This window comes from Echeneis naucrates, chromosome 2 (genome assembly GCF_900963305.1).
Source record: "Echeneis naucrates chromosome 2, fEcheNa1.1, whole genome shotgun sequence".
Classification (NCBI taxonomy): domain Eukaryota; kingdom Metazoa; phylum Chordata; class Actinopteri; order Carangiformes; family Echeneidae; genus Echeneis; species Echeneis naucrates.
The window spans coordinates 2710683-2735750 of NC_042512.1; the positions used below are offsets into that span (position 1 = coordinate 2710683).

The 25068-nt window shown below is 43.1% G+C and overlaps 12 non-coding genes across 12 annotated transcripts; 6 read left to right on the top strand and 6 right to left on the bottom strand.

Moving 5' to 3' along the window:
* Nucleotides 1–6211: 6211 nt before the first annotated feature.
* Nucleotides 6212–6282, bottom strand: trnag-ccc (transfer RNA glycine (anticodon CCC)). The gene has a single exon. It is a non-coding gene; the product is annotated as a tRNA-Gly (tRNA).
* A 3023-nt stretch (nucleotides 6283–9305) lies between these two features.
* Nucleotides 9306–9387, top strand: trnas-aga (transfer RNA serine (anticodon AGA)). Its single transcript has one exon. It is a non-coding gene; the product is annotated as a tRNA-Ser (tRNA).
* Nucleotides 9388–10431: 1044 nt separating this feature from the next.
* trnas-cga (transfer RNA serine (anticodon CGA)) lies at nucleotides 10432–10513 on the top strand. Its single transcript has one exon. It is a non-coding gene; the product is annotated as a tRNA-Ser (tRNA).
* Nucleotides 10514–12075: 1562 nt separating this feature from the next.
* Nucleotides 12076–12149, top strand: trnan-guu (transfer RNA asparagine (anticodon GUU)). The gene has a single exon. It is a non-coding gene; the product is annotated as a tRNA-Asn (tRNA).
* Nucleotides 12150–12953: 804 nt separating this feature from the next.
* trnat-ugu (transfer RNA threonine (anticodon UGU)) lies at nucleotides 12954–13027 on the top strand. The gene has a single exon. It is a non-coding gene; the product is annotated as a tRNA-Thr (tRNA).
* Nucleotides 13028–13611: 584 nt separating this feature from the next.
* Nucleotides 13612–13684, bottom strand: trnak-uuu (transfer RNA lysine (anticodon UUU)). The gene has a single exon. It is a non-coding gene; the product is annotated as a tRNA-Lys (tRNA).
* A 2020-nt stretch (nucleotides 13685–15704) lies between these two features.
* On the bottom strand, nucleotides 15705–15778 carry trnat-agu (transfer RNA threonine (anticodon AGU)). Its single transcript has one exon. It is a non-coding gene; the product is annotated as a tRNA-Thr (tRNA).
* A 264-nt stretch (nucleotides 15779–16042) lies between these two features.
* trnap-agg (transfer RNA proline (anticodon AGG)) lies at nucleotides 16043–16114 on the top strand. The gene has a single exon. It is a non-coding gene; the product is annotated as a tRNA-Pro (tRNA).
* Nucleotides 16115–17575: 1461 nt separating this feature from the next.
* On the bottom strand, nucleotides 17576–17657 carry trnas-gcu (transfer RNA serine (anticodon GCU)). Its single transcript has one exon. It is a non-coding gene; the product is annotated as a tRNA-Ser (tRNA).
* Nucleotides 17658–18678: 1021 nt separating this feature from the next.
* trnas-aga (transfer RNA serine (anticodon AGA)) lies at nucleotides 18679–18760 on the bottom strand. The gene has a single exon. It is a non-coding gene; the product is annotated as a tRNA-Ser (tRNA).
* Nucleotides 18761–19047: 287 nt separating this feature from the next.
* trnal-aag (transfer RNA leucine (anticodon AAG)) lies at nucleotides 19048–19129 on the bottom strand. Its single transcript has one exon. It is a non-coding gene; the product is annotated as a tRNA-Leu (tRNA).
* A 1997-nt stretch (nucleotides 19130–21126) lies between these two features.
* On the top strand, nucleotides 21127–21200 carry trnat-ugu (transfer RNA threonine (anticodon UGU)). The gene has a single exon. It is a non-coding gene; the product is annotated as a tRNA-Thr (tRNA).
* The last annotated feature ends 3868 nt before the right edge of the window (nucleotides 21201–25068 follow it).

Genomic DNA, 25068 nt, shown 5'->3' on the forward strand with positions numbered 1-25068 from the left:
GCTGGGTTTGAATCACAGCAGTGCCTTGTTCATAATGTTAGATACTACAGATATAACAAGCTGGCAGTTGAAACTGTTTGCCTCCGAAGAGACCTGAACCTTAATCCAGCAGGTCGGACTGCTTGGCCACTCTACCACCTTCACAGAAGGAATGACACCCATGTGACATTATGAGAAACCTCAAAGGTTTGGAGGAAAGAAGAGTATGTGACCATGACTGTCCTGTGAGCTTCATTCACAATATGACATGTCCTCTACCACTGAGCTACATCCTCTTTGGGCCTTTACTGAACCACAGAGGCTCTGAGCTGCTGCAGCAGGTGAAAAGAGAAACTGTTTCATGAAGCCTCCTCTCTGCTCAGGGGTGGATCACTGTTTTGGGGGAAGTGGAGTTACTTGTAGGCACTAATCAGAAGACAGAGGTTCCACCGAGATTTGAACTCAACTTCAAAGTCCAGAGTGCTAACTATTACACCATGGAACCACTGGGCACTTTATCAATGTTCCAGTGTCAAGGGATGTCATTGATGGAGCCAAGCCGTCTTTTGCAAGAAAATGTAAAATAAAATAAAACTTAAAAGTGAGCTGAAAGGAAAGGACCTGTTCTGTCTGTCTGTGTTACTGATGACTTTTTGTGTGTGGGGGGGGGGGTGTTTTGTTTTGAATGTCTGATCTTTGTTGTCCATAAAGAAAGGCATTAACAAAGCCCCACCTGTCATGTCTCTGTTCCCCACCAGTGGGGTGGAGCCCACACTTTAAGAACGGCGGCCCGATAAGCATCCAACAGCATCACTGAGTCAGGAGCAGCACAGTGACAACTGTACACATTACTGGAGAAAGTGATAAATGACATTCAGCCACTGTGTTAGAATAGCAGAGGAGGGTTTTGATCCATCAACCTCTGTATTATGGGCCCAAAACACTTCTGCTGCTCCACTCTGCTCATAGCAGGCTGTGCTGCAGTCTCTTCTGGATCTGTGGGTTCAAATCCTCTGTGCTGTGCTGTGACCCAGCTTCTTTGTCTGAGGGCCCTCTTAGAAAAGATCCTTACTGATGAATTTGTTTTGCTTTAATTCACATCTGTCCTCATTCAACTGATTCCTCAATTAACTGTTGGTAGAAACTGTTGGTTTGTTTGGCACCTTGACATTTCCTAAATAGCTTTTTATCTCTCATTAATTAAAAAAGACAATCTTCTAAAGGACACACCACAGGTACTAAAATCCAGGATTGAACCAGGGACTCTACCAACTGAGCTGTTTCTGCACAGCACACAGTGGAAATGACTTCTCATTGTTGCTTCCATGGCCTGGAAGTGGAATTAAAGGTGTGAAGCTCCAAGTGTGGTGAAGTGGAACTGGAAGTGGTGAGAGGCGCCAACTCACTGCCTTGAACACTTGTTGACGCTTTGTTTCCTCAGACATGCTTTTAGAAACATGACAGCTAACCCTAAGCTGATCACAGAGAGTCTCTTGAACGGCTCTTTAATATGAACGATGGGAACCAAGTCACACTTTCAGGCCCCCCTCCTTTTTTTATTAGTGCCTCAGGTCCCTTTGTGCCATCAAATAAAATTTTGAAAAGGATAACAAAAGTAAGACACAAAAGGTGAACTGTGATGGCAGGAATCATGGTGTGAACACAGTCGTGCAACTCTTCAGGGAAATACACAGAACAGTCTGTCTTTTCTGGACATGTTTGGTGCACAACACAACTACACAGCTCAGCTATTTGTTGACTGACAAACACAACAGCAAGCTCTAACTCAGACAGCTACAATTATTCCTTTCTACATAAATGCTTTTCTTTGGGGTTGTCCTGCTCAGAAATTCAGTAAAAAATTATGATGATTTGCTATTTTAAATTTGTACAGATCAGCCACAACAACACAACCCTAATCCCTAATCACTGCAGTTAACAGTCCTCTCACCATATGCTAACGGTCCTCATGAATTTAAGAGGATCGTTGTCTGTTCCTGATGGACTAAATGTGTTCTTCATTACAAACCATTACCAAGACCATTGAAACCGCCCGAACAAAGTAAACAGGCAGCTGTGGGAGTGGTTTCATTCAGGTATAAGATAAATTCAGGTAGAAGCCTGAAAGGGAGTCCATTGGAACGATGACACAACTGGAAAGTTGCTGCATAGACTCTTGAGGAGAAGATCCTAAGTGAGGTAAAAATGAAAGCTTAATGTGACTTAGTCAATTCAATTGCTCTCTTTTTCCACTTTCAGTGTGAATTGACAAAAACAACAGTAATTCTTGGAGCCATGTTTTCTTCAGATCTAACTCGGATCACTCCAATCAGCGACACTGATGAAGGCTTTGTGCATAAGTGCTTCTCTTTGGGGTTGTCCTGGTTGGAAATTGGACAAAAGTTGTTGTCTTTTATTCAATCACCAGGACAACAGGTTTTATAATTTTATCAATTGGGGGTTGAGAAAGTAGTCTGAAAGTCACAAATGTTACCTTAACTTGAGCACTGACTTGACTGTTGAATTCAGTAAGTGCTACTTGTTGGAGCAGTGCTGACCGACAAAGACAACAACATCATCTTAGAATACAACAATGATCATTTCAAATAAAAAGACGGAAGACTTCCTGTTGTACAAGTGCTTCTCTTTGGGGTTGTCCTGGATGGAATTTGGACAAAAATTAATACATTTCGTCAGATCAGCTGAATTAATGCATTTGTCACCAACGTTTCCCCAACTGAAGCGCATATTTCTGTTCTGAGAGCAGTAAGTGCTATTAGTTGGGGTAATGTTGGTGATTTCAGAGGTCAATCACAAGTCAGCAAATTTTATCAATGATATGGAGGGTGGAGGGTTAAGAAAGTAGTTAGAAAGTCACAAATGTTACCTTAAAGGGCATATTGCAGGTTAAGGACCACATTGAATCAATGTTTAAAAAAATAATATAGGAAATGTTTTGATAAAGTGTCTCATACTGATAATATCCGTATATTTGCTGCACACAAACAGGACTGATGGTCTTTTGTCCCTCAGCTGAAAGGTGAACAAGGTAAAATGTCCACAGCAGAAGTCCTGTGGGGTTTTGTCACCGACAGACTCGCCGCAGCCTCCCAGGAGATCTTAGCAGCCGTGGACAGAATGGTAGCCGGATATGAGGAGGAGGCTTCGGGCTTCAGGCAGGAGATCGACCGGCAGAGGAGCCAGCTGGAGCTGCTGCAGCCCCGAGTCCTGATCCACAAAACGGGTCGGTTGTTTTTATGAGTGAGAAAGGCTGAGGACTGTATTTGGCAGATGTAGAATGAAGCAGCTGGAGGAATTACTGTGTTCATATTGTAGCTAATAAAGACGATTCATTATTGAATCGTTTCCTCCAGATGTTCAGCAGCTGATGGTGACAAAAGAGGTTCCTCCTGAGTTCACCTCCAGTCCGGATCCGGAGGATTCAGAGAGTCCAGTCCTTAAACAGGAACAGGAGGAGGACCAGGTACCAGGACTGGAGGAGACCAGGAACCCTGTGAGGCCGTTTCAGGTGAAGAGTGAGGATGAAGAGATGAATGAACCGGCCAGGAGCTGTGATCCACAGAGTCCTCTTCAACCAGATCCAGATCCAGAGGAAGAGGTCTCAGACTCCTCTGATACTGAAATCAGTGAGAATGATTCTAATGAAACCAGAGTGGCCCAGTCAGATGTGAAAATAGATGAAGGTGATGTAAATGTTAGAGGATGTGACAGCAGTGAAAAACCATTCAGCTGCCATGAGTGTGGGAAAACGTTTAAAAAAAAGTGGGATGTGATGATTCACAAGGTAGTCCACACAGGAGAGAGACTGTTCTGCTGTGATGTTTGTGGGAAAAATTTTTTGCAGAAGGCCCATCTTACGTTTCACATGGTAGTTCACTCAGAAGAGAGACCGTTTGGCTGCTCATTTTGTGGCAAAAGATTTAAGCGACGGGATATTCTAAAACTACACATGGTAGTCCACACAGAAGAGAAACCCTTCAGCTGTGATGTTTGTGGGAAAAGGTTTAAACTACAGAACGCCCTTAAATTACACATGGTAATCCACACAGAAGAGAAACCCTTCAGCTGTGATGTTTGTGGGAAAAGGTTTAAACAACAGAAAATCCTTAAAGCACACATGGTAGTCCACACAGGAGAGAGACCCTTCAGCTGTGATGTTTGTGGGAAAAGGTTTAAACTACAGAAAATCCTTAAAGCACACATGGTAGTCCACACAGAAGAGAAACCCTTCAGCTGTGATATTTGTGGCAAAAAATTTAAACTAAGGCGAAACCTGAAATTTCACATGGAGGCCCATACAGAGGGGAAACCGTTTGGTTGTGACAAATGTTAAGAAGAGAAAGACCGAAGCAGGTGACTGCCGGATCTTTGCTGGTTGACCAAAAGTAAACTGTAACATGTTTGGTAATTTGTTTTTACTTTTGCTTTGTTGTTTTTTGTCCTCACTCATTTGTGTTTGAGTCAGTGACATATATACCAGAAAAAAAGGTTTTGTCAAAGAATTTCAATAAAACGCATAAAAAATGTTGACTTTTGTTCTGCTAATTCATCTTTATAGAAACATGTGTTTTTGTTTTTTGTTTTTTTTATTTGCCATCAGAAATTATGTGACAATTTGTTGTATTATGCCTAAAATATGCTGTGATATGAAAATAATATAAACTGAAAATGGATTAAACCTGTAAGTTACTCACTTTATCAGAACTAAACTGTGATCCATTGTAGTTTTGTGAAAATGAGCATTGAGCATTATTTTCTAAATCATCGCTCAAAGTGAGACCTATGCTGTCGGTCTATCAACATATTTTCTACTTATTGTGACATACTTTGCTATAAAGTTCTCCCAATATTTGTCACTCTGTGATGCTGTTTTCTATGTATTCCATGAATGTTTTCAGATTTTATCTTTCATAACAGACTCTGGCTGGCAGAAATGAGATCCACAGGTCACAGTAAGGTCACAGGGATGCTCTGGTACCGAAGAGAGCTCATAAAAATATCACTTGAGCAGAAAACAGGAACCAAAGGAATGTCAAAAAAAAAAAATCTGCATCAGTGAAACATTCATTCATACGTGAGGACATCAAGTATATTGTGACACCCATGAATATGTGCTCACACTATACAGTTTAATTGTTTCAGTTTTGATGTGTTTATTGTGACAGCAGAGCCTTTTTTCAGTTAATTTTGGATATTTGAAGTCAATCCCTGATTTTCGCAACAAGGGGGCATCACCTCTGTAGTCAGTCGGTTTGACGAGGCTGCTATTCAACTCTCACCATCAGTGCAACACATTGCCTGTTGCCTGTCTCATCATTTTTCCGTTCTTTGGAGAACAAATTTAATCTGTCTACAAACCTGAAGCCAGGGTCTGTTCCATGAACACGACATGCTGATGTTCGCACAGTTGTGCTGTCCTTTTCCTCGACTTTGGTTTCACCAGTACCATGAAATATTGTTTGAGAGTTTGTGAGGTTGGATGCTGCACGCTGACTGGTTGTGTGTCCAGGATGCTTCAAGGACATCTTTCTGGTACTCTTTCCTCCTAACGTTTGGACGCAGCTTTGAGGAGACACAAAATGTGAGACATGTGGCATTAGTGCAGTGAAGCTAGCAGATGTATGTGGTGGTGTAGTCGAACGGTCCAAGGTGCTGGATTCTCCAGTGGCCACCGTCACTTTGAGTCACCAAAGTGGAAAAGATCCTTCTTGATGACAGTGTTGTGTTTTGCCTACATCTGAGCTGAAGATACAAATAAAATAATCTAAATCTGCTTTTATTTTGAAATGCTTGTGTGGTGCGACAGCTCCTGTTCTTTCTGTAGCTCAAAGCGTTAAGGAGTTCAAACACAGCAAAACATGTTAAATGATAAAAATAAAGATTTGAAGAAGGAATGAAAATAAAAGTGATGAACTGTGGATGGCAGCCTGCTGTTGATCTGACTGAACAGCGATGCAGAAACCTTTAACTTGTTTCTCCGTCTTGTACAGCACACAGTGGAAATGACTTCTCATTGTTGCTTCCATGACCTGGAAGTGGAACTTCATGAGACTGACACACTGCCTGCTGCACCAACGAGGGCTGGAACCCAGAGTAAGTAAAAGAGGGAGATGGAGGAGAGCTCTCAGTGTTTCAGTATAAACATACAGCCCTGACCACTGTTGAATCCAGGCAGTGCTGACTGCTGCTTTTCATGGAGAGCAGTGACCATTGCATTGGCCGGGAATTGAACCCAGGCCTCTCGCATGGGAGGTGAGAATTCTACCACTGAACCACCAATGCTGACTGCGCAGCCAAACCCACCTCCAATATGATGGCAATGCAGAGTAGAGCGTAGACACTTGTCACATGGAAGTAATTCAAATTCAATGAACACTCTGTCTCTCAGGATGGCCGAGTGGTCTAAGGCGCCAGACTCAAGGTAAACTCCTTCCTGCACTAAAGGGTGTTCTGGTCTCTGAATGGAGACGTGGGTTCGAATCCAGCAATCCTGACAAAAAAAGGCTTTTGCAAAATTTGTGATCCAAACTCTTCCAAAGTGGATGAAAAATGTGAATTACATTTTTTCACAATAAAGGAGTTAGGACTGAAAACACTAAAGCCTGTGGCTCCCTGTGGTAGGAATGGACAGCAGTTGTTGGACTAAAGATAACTCAGCTGTGACTGAATCATCTGTAGCTCAGTCAGTGGAGCATCAGAAAGGAGCAGCTGTTCTACTCCGAGTCTCTCCCAGATGTCTGAGCTCCTCAGAAACCTGTCTAACGTCGCTGAGATCACACCAGTCAGAGACACTATTGATTCCTTTCTGCATGAGTGTTTCTCTTTGGGGTTGTCCTGTTTGGAATTTTGACAAAATATTTTATTTGTTTCTTGAGATCAGCTAAATTCACAAATTTGCCATCAACATTTCCTGAACTGAAGCACAGACTTGTGATGTGGTTGGAATTGAAACTTTCTGCTGAGTCTTTCTTGAGTCTGTTACCTCACACCACTGAGCCATCCTGACACGTGTGTCCAGCTGCCAGTCTCTGGTGAGGAAACAGAAAAATTAATGCTAGCTTTGATAGGACAGTGTCAGCTCAGAGTGCAAAGCTTGGGAGTGGTGGGATTCAAACCCACACCTCTGAAGAGACTGGAGCCTAAATCCAGCACCTTGGACCGCTCAGTCACACTACCACATGTCGTGCCCAGCTTGCCTGCAATAATGCCACATGTTTCTGACCCCTGAAAGTTGCATCGAAATGTTTGGAGCAGAGAATGGCAGAAAGATGTCCTTGAAACGTCCTGGACACACAAACAATCAGCGTGCAGCATCAAACCTCACAAACTCTCAAGTCCAGCTTCTTTGTATCTTGGTGTATAGTGATGGGATGGTTCTATATTCCCACAGTGAGTTTGTGAGGTTGGATATGACCTTTCACATCTGCATGAACACATGCCACAGTTCTGCAGATCAGCTATGGTGGTACTGTGAGGAACATTGTTTAATCAAATAAACACTTGGAAGATTCCTCAGGTTCTGTAAATCAAAGTAAAGATGTGGCATTGTGCATCAATTTGGAGAGCAGCAGCGGTCAGACAACAAAAGTTGTGTGGAGACGCTGACAACTTCGCCGCCCTGCAGGCTACTGATTAACTGATTAGCCTTGTTTATCTTTAGATCAGTACCCAACACACAGGAAGACTCTGTGGCGCAATGGTAGTGCGTCTGAGTCCAGATCAGATGGTTGCGTGTTCAAATCACCTCAGGGTCAGATCATCTGTTCTCTGCACTGTTGGTAAGCACACAGCTGAAATGACTTCTCATTTAAGAAACAAACTGGCAGTGGTGGGTTTTCTTACCGGAGCTCAGGTAGGAACTCGACAATTGTCTTTTCTCTTTTTGCACATTAAACTGTTAAACTTAAGTTCACTACATCTAACTCAGCCTGTACAGATGATTCAGTAACAGCTAAGTTATATTTAGTCCAACAACTGCTGTCCATTTCTACCACAGGGAGCCACAGGCTTTAGAGTTTTCAGTCCTAACCCTTGATTGTCAAGCAATCATATTCCCATTTTATGCAGATTTTTCATCCACAGAAAGTTGTCAGGAGTGGAGTTCGAACCCACGCCTCTATTCAGAGACCCGAGCGTAACTTAAGTCTGGCGCCTTAGACCACTGGGCCATCCTGACATGTCTCCAGCTGCTAGTTTCTGATGAGGAAACAGAAAAGTTAATTAATTATAGACTACAAAGATCTGACATCCAAAAATTCAAAAACACCCACAAATAATCATTCCTGTATTACAACTTCATCAACATTCATCAACAACAGGATGATGTTCCCTCTGTTCCTCAAAGGGACTTCACCAAGATTGAAACCTGCCATGTCCAGCTGTCTCTGATCACTAACATCATTGGCTGGATCTCATATCAGTCAGGTATTTCTTTATTTGGACCATGTGCTTTGACCATCAGGGGACAGTTTGTTCTGTAACATTGCTGACAATATTTAAACAAAAAGCCCCATATGTATTCCAAAGCAGCCCAATTTCCATCTTGCAAAACCCAATTTCATCAAAAAAAGCCCAATCTGGCAACAAATTAGAGCAGTTTAAACAGAATTATCACATAATTTGTCCCTCACCTGTCTCTGTGACACAATTATCAATGTGTTCGGCTGTTCACTGAAAGGATGATTGTTTGAGCCCACCCAGGGACGTGCTTTGTCTTATCCACTGGAAGTTTAGTCGACACATGGAAGATTTGATCTGGAGAAGGTGTATGACCGGGTTCACAGGGATGTTCTGGAGTATGGAGCCATCCCATCACTATATGACAATAAGCTTCCCTTTCCCCGAGACAACTACAGGGTGTAAGAGATGTACAGCTGTGGTGAGGACGGGTTACAGGTCTGTAGCTGGAGGACTTTGGCACCATCGGCCTGAGATCTACAGATGCTGATTCTGTGATGTCACAAAGGTTCTAATGACATCACAGAGATCAAAGACTCTTCCCACTTTTTTGTCATGACCTCCACAGTAGAGTGCACTCTGTTAAAGAAGCTCAAAAGACAATCATGGTCCTGCCAGATACCTTTGAGTTCTGCAGACAGAAGCAACAACAAAACTGGAACTATTTGGACTGAACCTAGTTTGTCTGGATTACCTCCCAGGTAGGCTTGGAGGTCCACCAGGTCCAATTCTCTCCAGATGTCCCCAAACACACGCTTCCCCTCCAGGTTTGTCATCTCCAGTATAATTACCTCAATGAACCCTGGGAAAAAGAGTTGGAAGCTGTGCTGGGAGCTTTGCTTTGCGTGGTTGTTGTGGCCGAGTGGTTAAGGCGATGGACTAGAAATCCATTGGGGTTTCCCCGCGCAGGTTCAAATCCTGCCAACAACGGTTGGTTGTTTTCATGGACCAAGTTTCACATGTTCCCAAGCATATTTGAGAATCTCTGTAATCTGCACAGCCTTAAAATATGACACAGCTGAGTGCTGTTGTTCAGACTCATCTAAAAGGATGAGAGCACTCACTGGTGATCAGTTAGCATTATCAGGGCAGGCATGGGACAGCCCTTTGTTTCCAGTTCCAGATCATGGAAGCAATAATGAGAAGTTATTTCAGCTGTGTGCTTACAAACAGTGCAGAGAATAGATGATCTGATCCTGATGTGATTTGAACACGCAACCTTCTGATCTGCAGTCAGACGTGCTACCATTGTGCCACAGAGTCTTCCTGTGTGCTGGGTACTGATCTAAAGATAAACAAGGCTAATCAGTTAATCAGTAGCCTGCAGGGCGGGGAAGTTGTCAGCGTCTCCACACCACTTTGGTGGTGTAAACTGATGTGAAAGCGCACATCGCTCTGCAGCTCTCAACAGCGGGTGCTGCCGTGAGCCCCGTCCCAAAGCCCTCACCTATTCAATCTATTTATGAAACATTTCAGAAGCCAAGCAGTCCAAGGTGCTGCATTCATTCTGCGGTCTCTTCAAAGGGTGGGTTTGAATCCCATCGCTACTAATTACCTCTATTCCTCTGAATGTAACCTGTTTACAACATCAGTTCACTGAGCTCTTAGTGAAACACATCACGGGTTCTAGGTCTTCCACGTGAATGCCTTTTATAGCAGGCATTCCTTCTTAATGCTGAAATGAGAGACAAAAAGCTATGTCGGAAGTTTCAAGGTACAAACACAGTTTGTACTAACAGTTAGTTGAGGAATCAGCTGAATGAGGACAGATGTGACTTAAAGCACAACAAAGATCTTTCCCAGAAGGCCCTCAGACAAAGAAGCTGGGTAACAGCACAGACTGTCAGGAGTGGTATTTGAACCCTCAATTCCAGAGGAGACTGTCACCTGAACACAGCACCTTCAAAAGTCCACAGCACTCTGCTCAGCTTTTTTAGTTTTTTGTGTATTTCTACTTTTCTTGCGGCTCATGTAGTTGTTGTGGCCGAGTGGTTAAGGCGATGGACTCGAAATCCATTGGGGTTTCCCCGCGCAGGTTCAAATCCTGTCAACAACATTTAGTTGTTTTCAAGGAGCAAGTTTCCCATGTTCACCATCCACTTATCCAAAGTCCCACAGTGAAGGCTTCAAATGCACATCTCTCACAGTGTTATCATGCCAAGAGAAAGAACTGACTGATTCTGACAATGAGACCGTGGCCTAATGGACAAGGCGTCTGACTTTGGCTCAGAAGACTGAGGGTTCGAGTCTCTTCATGGTTAGTGCCATGATGGTGCCGAAAGGAGCATATCATCTGCAAAATCCTCCAGATATTGACCTGGAACCCAAAGCCAAAATAACGGCAACACAGCAGACCTTCTTCTGCTGTGTTGCCGTTATTTTGGCCTCCATGTGCGATCTTCATCCTCTTTGGCATGATGTTTGTGTTTGTCAGTGTGTTTCGCTGTAGTCCTCCTGTGCATGTACAGTGATGTGACTCTGTCTGCCAGCTGGTATTTACATGGAATTATGGGGAGCCAATGACATCACAGTCACTTCAAAGGCAACTGAATCATTTCAAAGGCGATGGAATCTTGTCCCAGTAATGTCTCACAGAGCAGAAGACAGAGTTTTGTTTTTTTAATTATGTATTATATTATCTTCTACCCACGTTCATTATTCTAATGGACCACTAGTGTGCAGTTACAGTCTATTGGTGTAACACATCATGGATTCTAGGTCTCCCACATGAATGCCTTTTATACCAGGTATTGCTGCTTAAAGCCGAAATGAGAGTGAAAAAAATATGCAGGAAATTTCAATTTGTTAAGTCCCTTCACCTGTAATACACCACTGACCAACCAAGAAGGAACTGGAACCCTCAGTCTTCTGATCCGAAGACAGAGGCCTTGTCCTTTAGGCCACGTGATCTCTGCACGTGGCCCTTTTTAATGTGCTGTTGTTAGTTTATCATCTGATCTTGTAATATTTCATGGCTTCAACATTCATCAGGATGAAGGCAGCATCGAGCACCAGAGGTCAGTATTGGCAATGACCTGACATCACATCCACCTTCTGTGGAGGAGATCTGGAGATCTGGAAAATCCAGCTTGGGAAGTGCCCTTTGACTTTGTTCTGGCTTTGGCTCTCTGACTTTGTTCTTTCAGGAGAAAAACAGATCAATCAGATGGGGCGACAGGAACATGAACATGAGTCCTAAATATCTCTTTGCTTCAACATTCATCAGGATGAAGGAAGGGATCTGGAAAAGGTAAAGTCCTGTTCAGTCAGTGCCTCACTGTGTTCTTCTTTCTGCAAAGTGGAATCAATCAATCATCAAGTTTTGTTTCAACACGTCATTGTTTAAATGTTGGTTGTATTTTGCGTTTGTCAGCTGAATCCACAGAGTCACTGAAATGATGAAGTAAATCCAGGAAAGGAAATAAATCCAGTTCACTGAAGCGTGCTGGGCCCATAACCCAGAGGTCAATGGATCAAAACCATCCTCTGCTATTCTAACACACTGGATGTCTCATCATCTAGCTGGAAGATGTCAGGAGATTTTAAGCAGCACTGATTAACAGGAAAACAGTCATTTATCACTTTCTCCAGTAATGTGTAACAGGAACAGGTCATCATGTCTCTGTGGCGCAATTGGTCAACGCGTTCGGCTGTTAACCGAAAGGATGGTGGTTCGAGCCCACCCAGGGACGTACTCTGTTTTAACCCCTTGCAGTGGAAGACTGGGATTTTGATTCCCGGAGGGGCTTTGTCGATCTGACAGTAAGCTCCGGGTGTTGGCGTCCAGCAGGGCTGTGCTTTCTGTCCAATTCTGTTATTGATGTTCATGGACAGGATTTTGGGAAGCCGTGGTGAGGAGGGGTTCCAGGTCAGTATCTGGAGGATTTTGCAGATGATGTGCTCCTTTCAGCACCATCAGCCTGAGAACAACAGCACTCATTGGATCGGTTCACAGCTGAGTGTGAAGCAGCAGTGGAGCAGTGGAAGAGTGCTGGGCCCAAAACCCACCTCTGCTGAGGCAGTGATGCAAATAACAAACTACATTCTACATTGATCAACTTGCTGATTACTGCCACTACACGTTGATGTTACAGAAGTTGCACTGCCCTTTTCCTCTACTTTGGTTTCACCAGAACCATTAAATATTGTTTGAGAGTTTGTGAGGTTGGATGCTGCACGCTGACTGGTTGTGTGTCCAGGATGCTTCGAGGACATCTTTTTGCCATTCTCTGCTCCAAACATTTGGACACAACTTTCCATCTGAGCTGCAGAAAGAACAAGAACAGTCACCACACAAGAATTTCAAAATAAAAGTCAATTTAGATTATTTTATTTGTATTTTTATCTCAGATGTAGCAAAGGGAAACAATGGTGTCAATAAGGGTCTTTCCCATTTTCCCATTAACCTACATTAAAACAAGCCACTTTACCATCAACCTCAACTGCATTTTACACATTGCACTTCCATCACCAGATCCTCTGATGTACTTCAGAGTGGTGCTGTGGTTTAGCTGGTCAAAGCGCCTGTCTTGTAAACAGGAGATCCTGGGTTCAAATCCCAGCAGTACCTTGTTCACTTTCTTGATGGTGTAGATAAAAAAAGGCTTTTCCTTTTCCTGCCTGGACAATCAGGTGTGAGGTGCCATATTTCATCCTGAACAGGAAATGCCAGCTGTGTGCCATACTTATGCTACTTTGTTCTTTGTTTACATCTGAATCACATGTGATTTTGGAAATTCTTCAAAGCAGCTTACAGCAGAGTTTACAGCAGAGTGGTGTAGCGCGGTCATGGGCCCATAACCTTGAGGTTGATGAATCAAAACAATCCTCTGCTAACAAACTTTTAGAAACAGCTAGCTGTTCGCGATCTATGGTTGGTTATATTTGAAAATGGCATCATTACAACCGTAACAATGCTCCACCAATCAAATCAGATTTATTTGTATAGTGCCAAATCACAACAACATTACATCAATCATCTTTACATAAAGAGCAGCTAGCATTAACTTTTCTGTTTCCTCACTAGAGACTGGCAGCTGGACACACGTGTCAGGATGGCTGAGTGGTCTCATGGTTTCATCATTTCATAGATCAGTGTCACCTATCACTGCTGTGGAGTCTATAATGTGAACCACTAAAGGGAAGAAGCTGCATCGCCTGAACAGGGACTTGAACCCTGGACCCTCAGATTAAAAGTCTGATGCTCTACCGACTGAGCTACTCAGGCTTCTCAGTTCTTGCCACAAACCACTTTTCGACGACTTTTGCCTCGTAAACAGGACATCCTGCATTCAAACCCCACCAGTGGTTCACTTTCAGTGGAGTTCCTGCTCCACTGAGGAGAAATAGTAATTTAATGGTTGTTGCGTAGACAGAAATTTGGTGATTGACCGCTTTGCCCAGGAGACAAACTTTGGTAAGAGTCATGATGGTCAGCAACTGATATTGGCAAAATGATACAAGCACTCGTCGGGGATTTGAATTCCCGACCTCTTGCCCCGTAAGCATTCAAACCCCAGCAGTGCTGTGGTTCATACATACTTCAACACAGTTCAACACAGAAAGAATGTCACTTTCTCCATGAATGTGTAGTTGTCACTGTGCTGCTCCTGACTCAGTGATGCTGTTGGATGCTTATAGGGCCGCCGTTCTTAAAGTGTGAAAAGTAGTAGTAACAATGCCATACTGAAGCTGCACTAGCTGAAGAGGGAAGATCTTCAGTCTTGAAAACATACTTCAGTATTAACCTTGCTTGTTTTAACTCCCAGCAGTTTTCCTTAGCAGTAAGGAAAACTGCTGTACAATAAGAAGTTTACAACTCCAATACCAGTTAGTCAGCAAAATATGATGAGCCAAGTCCACTGTGACAAATAACAAAGGATTTTCTTTAGCATATAATAAACTGTCACATTAATGTCCTGAATGTGCTGTGTGTGAATAATGAGGTTCATCAAAACAAAGTCAGAACCAGAGCTCAGGCTGTTGGTACACAAACAAAGAAAGGCATACTTGTGGATTCACAAGATTAAATCAGGATCTTTTCCTGTTCCATCAGTAACCATCAAAGGAGATGCTGATCTGTGATGTCACAAAGGTTCTAATGACATCACAGAGATCAAAGACAAAGAATTAGTTTACTTTGATTCATTTAAAGTGTGGATAATGTTCGGTCATAAATCCAGCCACATGTGAGTTCCCATAACCAGTTTAATTAAAAAAGCAGTTGATCTGATTGATATGAGTTCCAGCCAATGATCAATCGCCTTCTGCTAAAAACAGCAACAACCACAAAAATTCTGTTTCTCTTGTCCAGATATTGCAGGTAAAAGCTGTAATACAGGAAGTGATGGTTTTCATCAGTTTGTTTCAGTGATGAGCAGGAACTCCACTGAGAGTGAAGCACTGCTGGGGTTTGAACGCAGTATGTCCTGTTTATAAGACAGACACTTTAATCAGCTTAGCATCAGTACTGCCAGTTTCTCTGCAGTTGTTCTCTGAAACCGTCTGTGTCTGTATCATAGAAAAAGTAAAAACAAACGGGAAAATAACACTCAGTAACATTTATGTTTCCATTTCAACATTTCTGAAGCACTGATTTACAGGAAAACATCATTTATCTCAGAGTGGGGATCTAATCCATGACTGCCGTGTTATTAGCACCACGCTCTAACCAGCTGAGCTAACCTAACTTTTGAGATGTTGAGGATAATTCTAATTCTACATGCTACATTCTACATGCTAAGCGAGCGCTCTACCATTTGAGCAGTCTGAAAGTGGCCTTACAGTAAAGACTGCCTGATGGCCTGCCTGAAGTGTGGGTGGTCAAAACTTTGTCCCCAAACACATCTTACAGCAGTCGAGAAAAGAAAAGCAGTTTCTGTCAGAAGTGGGCTTTGAATTCACACCTCCAGGAGAGACTGCGACCTTAGACCGCTCGGCCATCCTGGAAATTCTTCAAAGCAGCTCCAACAATCTATCAACGCTCCCACCAATATAAATCAGCACCCCTGAATACTGATTCTGTGATGTCACAAATGTTCTAATGACATCAAAGCCTGTTACCGGCTCAAATCCACAGCACTCTGCTCAGCTGTTTTTGCTGGATAGTATCTGGTTTGGTTTCACCTCTTCCACAAAACCTCAGGCTGCTCCAAAGAGACTGTGACAGTTAACTGACTGGTCAGAGAGAGTGCTGTGTCTTTTTAACAGAACTTACATGAGTTCAACAGCCTTAAATTTTATCAATGAGGCACTGCTGGGATTGGAACCCAGAATCTCCTGTTTACTAGACAGGCGCTTTGACCAACTAAGCCACAGCACCACTCCGATGTACAGGGATGTATTTTGGATCTGAAAATACCCCCAACGTACGTGGCTGACCATCGTTTCTTTAGCATATAATAAACTGTCACATTAATGTCCTGAATGTGCTGTGTGTAAATAATGAGGTTAATCAAAAAAAAAAAAAACAACCCACAAACGTTCAAAAGGAGATGCTGATTCTGTGATGTCACAAAGGTTCGAATGACATCAAAGGGATCAAAGACTCCTCCCACTTTTTTGTCATGACCTCCCCAGCCCACATGGCTCGTTGGTCTAGGGGTATGATTCTTGCTTAGGGTGCGAGAGGTCCCGGGTTCAAATCCCGGACGAGCCCATCTGTTGCCTTTCAATCAATAAGGGTGCTAACTGTTACACTATGGAGCTGTGTGAGGTTTGCTGTCTGGTTGTTAGTTGCAGTATCTTGGCAACTGAAGCAAGAGCAATGGTAGTTTTGTGGCTCATGCTGTGCTGAGGAGAAGGGATATTGGTGATTGACTGCTTTTCACAGGAGACAAACTTTGGTAGGAGTCATGATGGTCAGCCACTTACTTTGCAATATTTTCAGATCCTCTGTACATCTTGGTACTTCTTTGTACTACTTTTGTGGTGCTGAGCTCACCATTTGAAGCAAACATGAGAGAGTGTGACGTATGCATCTGTGTTGCGTGGGGGATCAATGATTCTGGTTTCATACCGGAGCTGCTCTCTGCTCTGATTACACTGATTAACATCAGCTGAGGTCCAATCAGAACCTGAGTCCAGATGGAGCGCTCAGGTTCGGTCTGACTTTTCTTTAAATTGCTTTTAATTATTTTGTTTTATTTTTATTGTGCATGTTTTACGACCTGCAGTCTACCGGCTTCACTGGTTGGAAAGTCAAGTCAAAGTGTATTGAAGTCTATGGGGTTTCATACAGACAGAGTAAAAGGTATCACATTCTGAGATGCTGCATGTGGTCAGTATGGAGATCAAACCCATGACCTTGGTGTTATCAGCACCACACTCTAACCATTGCCGTTAGCTGTGTATGAGGGAGCTGAGCTGCAGACCATTCAGTGTGTAGGGGGTTTGAATCCTGCCTGTCCATGTTGGTCCTTCTTGAACATTCTCTAAATATCCTTGAAACCTGTTTAAGGTTAATTCAAAGTTTATCTGGACCGACTGTATATGCTTTCAAAGCTGTTGTCAGATCTTTCTGTTTTTTCTACACAACTCCAATACCAGTTAGTCAGCAAACTATGATGAGCCAAGCCCACTGTGACAAATAACAAAGGATTTTCTTTAGCATAAAGCATAATAAGCATTTAGTTATTAGTTGTTGATGTTGCTGTGATATGAAAGAGAGAACAAGAGCAGTTGCACCATGGAAGCATTTCAAGAAGAAAGCACATTTTGATTATTTTATTTGTATCTTCAGCTCAGTCCCCACTTTGGAAACTCGAAGCGATGGTAGCTGCTAAACTTAAGATCATACCACAGCTTGGCCCCCTGCCATGCTGGATGTTCTGTTCACCATCCACTTCTCCAAAGTCCCACAATGAAGCTAAAAATTCACATCTCTCACACTGTTATCATGACAAGAGAAAGAGGGGTGACAGAATTTTTGCAGTTTGTTCTGTATTTGGGGAAGAAAATTTCATGAAGCATTTCATGCTTCTAAGATACTGCAACAGGTAAAACACCAATCTATCTAATGACGCCTCTTGGACGAGAGGTCAAACGTCTTCAAAAATCTAGAATAATCCCACCTGGAACAGCAGGAAGCAACATGGAGAGACAAAAACAAGCTGAACACCGACGAGGATGGGATTCGAACCCACGCGTGCAGAGCACAATGGATTAGCAGTCCATCGCCTTAACCACTCGGCCACCTCGTCGTGGCGCCACCAAAATGGTAATGAAATATGCCAAACGTGAAAATTTAGAATGTGATGACATAACATGATGTTCTATCTGTCACCAACTTTACTGGTCCATGATTATGATGCATATACTCATCTTTATTTGCACATGCACAGTGTGATTATATATATTTTTATCTTGGCAGGTGACCGATTGTCTTCTAGTTTGTTCGCTGTGAAAGTATCTCCAGGAGTAAAATGATTAAATCGCGTCATCTTTTTAATTGTCAATCTCTATATTATATCAGAGGCCCTTTATGGTGCATATACTTATCTTTATTTGCATTTGTACTTGTATACACACACACACACATTGCCATCCTCCTTTTCCAGCCCTCATGGTTCTTGGGGAATCCATACATGTGCAAACCCTTCTCGGACTGATTGGAGCAGCCAAACGCTGCACAGCCAACCATGGTTGGCAGAATGAATGCAGCACCTTGGACTGCTTGACTTCTGAAATGTTTCATAAATAGATTGAATAGGTGAGGGCTTTGGGACGGGGCTCACAGCAGCACCCGCTGTTGAGAGCTGCAGAGCGATGTGCACTTTCACATCAGTTTACACCACCAAAGTGGTGTGGAGACGCTGACAACTTCCCCGCCCTGCAGGCTACTGATTAACTGATTAGCCTTGTTTATCTTTAGATCAGTACCCAGCACCCAGGATGACTCTGTGGAGCAATGGTAGCGCGTCTGACTCCAGATCAGAAGGTGGCGTGTTCAAATCATGTCAGATCATCTATTCTCTGCACTGTTGGTCAGCACACAGCTGAAATGACTTCTCATTATTGCTTCCATGATCTGGAAGTGGAACTAAAGGTGTGCCCCTATGCCTGCCCTGATAATAGTAACTGATCACCAGTGAGTGCTCTCATCCTTTTAGATGAGTCCGAACAACAGCACTCAGCTGTGTCATATTTTAAGGCTGTGCAGATTACAGAGATTCTCAAATATGCTTGGGAACATGTGAAACTTGGTCCGTGAAAACAACTAACCGTTGTTGGCAGGATTTGAACCTGCGCGGGGAAACCCCAATGGATTTCTAGTCCATCGCCTTAACCACTCGGCCACAACAACCACGCACAGCAAAGCTCCCAGCACAGCTTCCAACTCTTTTTCCCAGAGTCCATCGAGGGAATTATACTGGAGATGACAAACCTGGAGGGGAAGCGTGTGTTTGGGGACATCTGGAGAGAATTGGACCTGGTAGACCTCCAAACCTACCTGGGTCTGAAAAGGCTGACTGTGATGTTTCTCATTTCAGCCCAGCTGGTGTTGGTATCGTCTGTCACTGTAACTTTTGTTCACAGGGAGATGAAAAGTGCCTTACTTAGTGGATTGGTTTTCATTGACAAGAAAAAAACTGGCAGTGATGGGATTCGAACCCACGCCTCCGAAGAGACTGGAGCCTTAATCCAGCGCCTTGGACCGCTCGGCCACACTACCACTGTATGCCTGGCTAAATTCATGCTGGATGTTCACCACCCACTTCTCCAAAGTCCAACAGTGAAGGTTTCAAATCCAGTTCAGTCCAAATAGTTCCAGTTTTGTTGTTACCTTGCTCCTAAAGTTGTCCTGACAGTGTTTTGTAAAATTTGTTAACCAAACTCTTCCAAAGTGGATGAAAAATCTGTATAAAATGTGAATTTGACTTTTTCACAATAAAGGAGTTAGGACTGAAAACTCTAAAGCCTGTGGCTCGCTGTGGTAGGAATGGACAGCAGTTGTTGGACTAAAGATAACTCAGCTGTTACTGAATCATCTGTAGCTCAGTCAGTGGAGCATCAGAAAGGAGCAGCTGCTTCGCTCTCAGTGGAGTTCCTCCTCATCACCTCAACAGAGCAGAAGGGTCATCTCTGCAGTTGTTCTCTGAAACCGTCTGTATCCGTATCGTAGAAGAAGTAAAAACAAATGGGAAAATAACACTCAGCAACATTTATGTTTCCATTTCAACATTTTTGAAGCACTGATTTACAGGAAAACATGGAGAATGTCATTTATCGCAGAGTGGGGATCTAATCCATGACTGGGGTTATTAGCACCACGCTCCAACCAGCTGAGCTAACCTAACTTTTGAGACATTCACCACTCGGACACCTCGTCATATTTGATACTTGTCCTGGAGTCTCCAGGGGAGACTGCGACCTGAACGCAATGCCTTAGACCGCTCAGCCATTCTGACGACAGAAGCTGAAAAATAGCCAATCAAAGTGAGTCCAGTCCACATGAAATATTGTGAGGTTGAATGCTGCACGCTGACTGCTTGTGTGTCCAAATGGCTTCAAAGACATCTTTCTGCCATTCACTCCTCCAAACCTTTGGACACAGCTTTGAGCTTTCTCACAGGTGTCATTATTTCAGTGAAGATGTATGTATGGATGTATTCCCCCTGAATCCTGCGATTCACAGCTTCCACCAAATGGAGCCAAATAAGACACAAAACTTATTGTGATGTGAGTCTGAAGAGCTGCTGCCTTTGATACGTCACCTGATGATGTCACCTGATGATGTCCCCTGATGATGTCACAATACTCACAGAATGAAACTCCTCCTTTGAAGCTGCTTCAAAGAATTTCCAAAATCACGTGATTCAGATGTAAACACAAAGTCTGCCACACTTCAGAACAGCTGTGAAGCTGATCATTCATTTTTTGATTATTAATGATCAGCTCAGAACCAAACAGAGTATCTGAAGCACAGGAAAGAGTTCTGCTCTCTCTCTCTGTGACGTGTCCCTCCTGACAATGTGCTTCATTATCACCGCTGGAGATGCCAGGGATTGAACCGAGGGTCTCATACATGCAAAGCATGAGCTTTAGCACTGAGCTACATCACCTGCGTGATACATAATGCGCTCCTTTCGGCACCATCAGCCTGAGAACGACAGCACTCATTGGTTCGGTTCACAGCTGAGTGTGAAGCAGCAGTGGAGCAGTGGAAGAGTGCTGGGCCCAAAACCCACCTCTGCTAAGGCAGTGATGCAAATAACAAACTACATTGATCAAAGTTTACTGCCTTTACTGCCACTACATGTTGATGTTACAGCAGTTGCATTGCCCTTTTCCTCTACTTTGGTATAGAACCATTAAATATTGTTTGAGAGTTTGTGAGGTTGGATGCTGCACACTGACACGCTGTGTGTCCAGGATGCTTCAAGGACATCTTTTTGGCATTCTCTGCTCCAAACATTTGGACACAGCTTTCCATCTGAGCTGCAGAAAGAACAAGAACAGTCACCACACAAGAATTTCAAAATAAAAGTCAATTTAGATTATTTTATTTGTATTTTTATCTCAGATGTAGCAAAGGGAAACAATGGTGTCAATAAGGGTCTTTCCCATTTTCCCATTAACCTACATTAAAACAAGCCACTTTACCATCAACCTCAACTGCATTTTACACATTGCACTTCCATCACCAGATCCTCTGATGTCCTTCAGCGTGATGCTGTGGCTTAGCTGGTGAAACCGCCTGTCTTGTAAACAGGAGGTCCTGGGTTCAAATCCCAGCAGTACCTTGTTCACTTTCTTGATGGTGTAGATAAAAAAAGGCTTTTCCTTTTCCTGCCTGGACAATCAGGTGTGAGGTGCCATATTTCATCCTGAACAGGAAATGCCAGCTGTGTGCCATACTTATGCTACTTTGTTCTTTGTTTACATCTGAATCACATGTGATTTTGGAAATTCTTCAAAGCAGCTTACAGCAGAGTTTACAGCAGAGTGGTGTAGTGCGGTCATGGGCCCATAACCTTGAGGTTGATGAATCAAAACAATCATCTGCTAACAAACTTTTAGAAACAGCTAGCTGTTCGCGATCTATGGCTGGTTATATTTGAAAATGGCGTCATTACAACCGTAACAATGCTCCACTGCCACTCCACCAATCAAATCAGATTTATTTGTATAGTGCCAAATCACAACAACATTACATCAATCATCTTTACATAAAGAGCAGGTATAGACAAAAATTATTTAGAGACTCAACAGATCCCCTGATGAGCAAGCACTTGGCGCCAGTGGCAAGGAAAAACTTCCTTTAAGAGGCAGAAACAGGCTCAGGGGGGGCGGCCATCTGCCTCGACCGGTTGGGTTGAGAGAGGGAGAGAGAGAGCTGACACTGTCCTATCAAAGCTAGCATTAACTTTTCTGTTTCCTCACCAGAGACTGGCAGCTGGACACACGTGTCAGGATGGCTCAGTGGTCTGAGGTGCCAGACTCAAGATCTTTCCTGCACAAATGGGCCTTGAACATGAAAGACTCATGGTTTCATTATTTCATAGATCAGTGTCACCTATCACTGTGGATACTGCAGTTGAGGTTGATGGTAAAGTGGTTTGTTTTAATGTAGGACTCTGCATCTACCTGAACCTGTTTGACTGCAGATGTGCATTTTCATTTGGACCACAGGAAGAGTAGCTGCTGCCTCAGTGACAGCTAACAGGGATCCTAACAAGTGATAAAAAATAAACAGACATTTCCAACCATCATCAAAATGTATTCATTCATCAAATGTTCCTAAACTTCTATTAAAGGCAGCATTATTGCAGCAGTCAGCACTCTATGGTGGACGTCATTAGAAAAAGTGGGAGGAGTCTTTGATCTCTGTGATGTCATTAGAACCTTTGTGACATCACAGAATCAGCATCTCCTTTGATGGTTACTGATGGAACAGGAAAAGGTCAGATCCTGATATAATCTTGTGAATCCACAAGTATGCCTTTCTTTGTTTGTGTACCAACAGCCTGAGCTCTGGTTCTGACTTTGTTTTGATGAACCTCATTATTTACACACAGCACATTCAGGACATTAATGTGACAGTTTATTTCATGCTAAAGAAAATCCTTTGTTATTTGTCTCAGTGGGCTTGGCTCATCATATTTTGCTGACTAACTGGTATTGGAGTTGTGTAGAAAAAACAGAAAGATCTGACAACAGCTTTGAAAGCAGATACAGTCCATCCAGATAAACTTTGAATTAACCTTAAACAGGTTTCAAGGATATTTAGAGAATGTTGAAGAAGGACCAACATGGACAGGCAGGATTCGAACCCACTACAAAGATCTGACATTCACATAAAGTAATCATTAAAGCCCTGCATGGAGTCATCATGAATGAACACCAGCTGCTGTTTTCACCCAGGTGGCTGCTACATGGGTTAAACTTGTGACTGTGGCGTTGTCAGCAAAAAAATTTTTCTGTTACAAACTCCTGAATGACTTCAAGGACTCTGCAGCTGGCCAGTACGGGGATACCAATCTTCACTAAAGACGAGCTGAAACTGTTAGCAGGATTTTAATTTACATCCTGTTCGTGTCATTCTTTATACTTGCCTATGTGGTTTCTATGTAAATAATTCAAAGTTTATAAATGACTTCCATTCAATTAGAGAAGAAACATTTTTTCAGATTGAGTTCTTTGGGTTTCTGTACTTAAACCTTTTTTATTTGTGGCATGAAGCTCCAAGTTCAGTTTGTTTAATATATAAGGCAATGTAAATAATGAACATTTGATATAATGAATACATTAATAATTCATTTTACACATAATTTCAAATTAATATGACATAAATTCCTAATATAACATTATATAACACAACATCATATAAATTAAATTCAGCAACAAATCTCAGGAGCCACTTGGGGGCAGAAAGAGTTTGGTGGGCTGTTATTGTTGAAACGTCAGTGATCCTCGTCAGATGACATCTTAGTGTCTGACAGGGCTCAGTTTTTATCTTCTGATCTGATCTCTGAATGTGCTCCTGCTGCTGGCTCTCTCTCAGCTGATCCCAGCTGATCCGCTCCGAGGTTGACAACCAAATGTACCTCATGTAAGTCAAGCGATGAAATGAGTTCATCCTCTCATCTGAACTTTATCTGGGGAGATGAAAATAAACGAGTCACATTTGATTTTAGTTCAATTTAACGCCACTTATGTGTCCAATAAGAGCTGATTTGTGTTTCACTTCATTACTTTCATTCGTTCGCGAGACGAGTAATGTGCGTCTTTGTGCGCATGCGCTCATCCATCCGAATCAAACGCGAGAGTGACGTATGCGGTGGTGTCGCGTGTGAGAGCGATGAAAGACAGGAAATGGCTTTGATCTCCAGTGACGTCACACAGTCTGGTTGTGTGTTGGCTGTGTGTGTCTCTTGTGAGTTCCTCTGCTGTCTGCTATGTGGATCTTCGGTTCATATCTCCTGGTTGCTGTGAAGCCCCGCCTCTGTGTTGGGAGGCTCCGCCTCCACCTGTGGGGAGGCTATAAAAGCCAGACTCCCTCAGCTGATGCTCTCTCTCCTGGACGGCCTGGATCCTGTTTGGTTTGAGTATCTTATTTTGACACACACGGCTTTCAATATCCAACATTTTCATCTCACACTGATGACTGACTTCACACCTCACACTGCTTTATTGGTTTTTTATTTGATTGTTACGATGGAAAGTAAAAGCATTTCTTTTTTGAGCCCTCCCTTATAAGAAGTAAGGAATGTGTGTTTCCCCAGATTGTTTGAGAATGGTAGAAATGTTTGGGCTGGTCGTTTTGCTGTTTTATAATGCTGCTTTAATGAAGTGTGGAGGGGAGGAGAATTTAGAGTTTAGTAGTTTTCAGTCAGCAGTTGTTTGGTGCTGTGGAGTGAATTGTTTGTAGTTGCAGGTCGCTGCATGTGCTCAGACAGTGTTTGGCTGTAGGAGGGTTTTTTTTTTTTTTTTTTTTTGGCTGGAGCATCTGTTTGTTCCCCCAAACAGGCCGTAGCAGCAGTTCCTCATAAGGAGGGACTGTTGGCTTTGTTGTGTTGCAGGGCTGTTTGTTGTTTTTGTATGCTGTCCGTGTGGTTAGCAGCAGTTGTCTCGGGGGCACCTTCTGTAGCGTTGGCTGGGGCAGTTAGCCGTCCACAATGCAAGCGGGTTTTAGGTGCATAAGTACCCACCACCAGTACGCATACGAAGACTAGGGTGGAGTTAGGCAGTTTAGGGGGGAGGCTCCTTTCTCTATAAATCCTCTCTATGGCTGTTCACTGTCTGAGTCGCAGCAGGGTCTCTGTTGCCTCAGTTGATATTGCAGACAGAATTTTGGTTGTACTTTTTCTTTTTTTTTTTTCTCCTCTTTCTCTTCTCTGTCAGCAGGATGTCTTGTGGCCATAGTAATCAGCTGAGTTGAGGAATTGGCAGTCAGTGAGCATCCTCTGACCTGAGCAGTGTAAAGATTTTGATATGGCTCTGTCAGAGACTTGTGAGAAGCTGTCAGCGGCGCAGTATGTGCAGTTTAAAGGGAAAGGCTGCAGTTTCAGATGGAGCTGCAGGCAGAGAAGCTGGATCTGGAAAGGGAAAAGTTAAAGTTGGGGGAGGTGGAGTGTTGACTCATTGACAGCAATCATGTGTCAGTGTAAT